The 2,500-nt window shown below is 30.1% G+C and overlaps 1 protein-coding gene across 1 annotated transcript in view; it reads left to right on the top strand.

The window, feature by feature from the left end:
• LOC106871152 (uncharacterized) overlaps positions 1-2,500 on the top strand; it is a 91,145-nt gene that overhangs the window by 31,438 nt on the left and 57,207 nt on the right. The window lies entirely within an intron of this gene.

Here is a 2,500-nt window from a genome sequence, read left to right as displayed (position 1 = left end):
TTCTTTTTTTGGTTTATAAAATAGTTTTAGTTTATGAAAAACGAAATATTTACATGAAATTGAAGGTACAATAATAGTCATTTTTTATAGCAAAATTAGTCTTGTTGTTTGTAACTTTTGGTGAGCCATAGTGCAACCAACAAACATGGTAAAAATCCCTGCCATTAATTTGGTGTGGGTGGGTAATATAAAATAATTTAATCACAACATATATTTAAATTAAACATCAAAAAAATTGAAATATTATCATCACTTACGTGGAAAAATTATTTTATAAGGTAAAATCTTAAATTATTAATTGACACATTATTAATTATCTTATGACAGCAATGCCTGGAAAACATACTGCTGCAAAGAATGCCAGTTCTTCTAATTTATCCCTCTTTACAGTTCTCATCTTTGAAATTTATTGTACAAAACTGTTCAGCTAATTTGTAAGTTTGTCTAATTAGTCACTTTTTTCTATATTTAAGGTAGTAAATTAGCCAAATTTTACTTAAATAAGTATAGTGTTATTTGTAAACTATAATAAAATAATTTTAATATTCAAATTTTAATTTTAGCTGCAATATCTTAAATAAAAAGTTTCTTATTCTTTATTTTACTTGAAGTAATAGCTTGTCCTATACTTTTTCAGGTGTAATAACTTGTCCTGTGCTTTTCCAGGTTTATAGTTTTAAGAATATTGCTTTTCATGCTCACATTTTTCCATGTAATTGAAGTATGGATGTGTTAAGTTATACAGTAGATGTGTTTTGGTATAAATAAAAGTTTATTTTAGAGGTAAAAATCTAGCTTAGTATTATGTGAGGATATGTCATGGTAGTAGGGCCGTAGTGGTATTCAAGCTATAAGGGTGTAGTGCCAGTTATGAATATAAGAAAAGATACGAGTAGGAGGGTGCACATAAGTGAACGAAAATTTATACGTAATATAGGAGAAAATAAATAGGGAGAAGAGTATGTGTATATTTACTCATACGTGTGTAGAGGCATATTTGCACATTAGTATATATAGATACTGGAATTCTAGTTGTTGTACGATTAGGGTATGTATGCATATAAAAGAAAACAACGTACAAATATACACATACCGGAGAAAAGAGAGAAGAGGCACACACATATAGATATAAATACACATACATAATAAGTAGTATACATGTGCGTATGCGAGAGAGAGAGAGAGAGAGAGAGAGAGAGAAAGAGATAATAATAAACGGAGCAAAACGCATGTCGATGAAAGTTCCTTTAATTCCTACATATATGTTTCGAAACAAATGATCGTACTTTCACAAAGGAGAAAGAGCCGTTGGGGTCCTCATTCATTTCTCTTCAGGGAAATCATAATAAAACATGTAATTGCAAGACAAAAACGAAATCATGGGGTAACTTACGATCCGAGATGTTACATGGTCAGTGACCGTTAGAAGGTTTGTTTACTGGTAACTATTAACGTATTCAAATTATCGAAAGTTTTAATAACTGAGATAATATTAATATATACATAAACCTATATATATATATATATATATATATATATATATATATATATATATATATATATACGCAGATACACACGTTCATATTAAGATACATGTTAGTACTTACATATTTATAAGAAAACAAACAAATGAATAGATATAACATAGATAACATATAAGATCCATACCTAGATATGCACACATGGGTGTAGGCATGTAGGACACCAAGAAGTATTATATGTAGATATATGTATGTAGATATCAACAGAAAAATATATGTAATTATAAGGTGTAGTGATAAGTGACATAAACCAGTATGCAGTTAGAATGGGTATGATGAGAGGGGGGAAGTGCAAAAGAAAAAGGGGGAGTATAGGGACACAATTGTTCAAATAAAATACACATATTTGTATTTTATCTGTATTTTATTTGCATTATATTAATTTAATTAATTCAATTTCATTTAATTCAATCATGAATTTGAATCATTATTTTTATATCTCTGTACGAGATAATCGTCTGCAAGAATTAGACTTATACGTTTTAACAACTTGTCCCCTCTAGTTTTAAATAAATTTAAAGGTTTTATAGACTTCTTACCGTAAATTCACCATATATTATATACAAGTATCACTTTCATATTTTCGCAAATTTACGTCTGTAAACAACCAGCAAAGTATGGAGAATGAACATTAAAAATCTATTTTGGAAACTCCCAAATTAAAGGACGAATCTACATTCGACTTTTTTACACCTATATATATATATATATCGCCGCAGGAATGGCTGTGTGGTAAGTAGCTTGCTTATCAAACCACATGGTTTTGGGTTCAGTCCCACTGCGTGGCACCTTGGGTAAGTGTCTTCTACTATCGCCTCAGGCCGACCAAAGCCTTGTGAGTGGATTTGGTAGACGGAAACTGAAAGAAGCCCGTCGTATATATGCATATACCTACATATATATATATATATGTGTGTGTGTGTGTGTGTGTGTGTGTGTGTGTTTGTTTGTCCCCCATC

Source organism: Octopus bimaculoides, chromosome 26 (assembly GCF_046866305.1).
Source record: "Octopus bimaculoides isolate indiv1 chromosome 26, ASM4686630v1, whole genome shotgun sequence".
Taxonomy (NCBI): Eukaryota; Metazoa; Mollusca; class Cephalopoda; order Octopoda; family Octopodidae; genus Octopus; species Octopus bimaculoides.
This window is presented reverse-complemented; position numbering and strand designations above follow the sequence as displayed.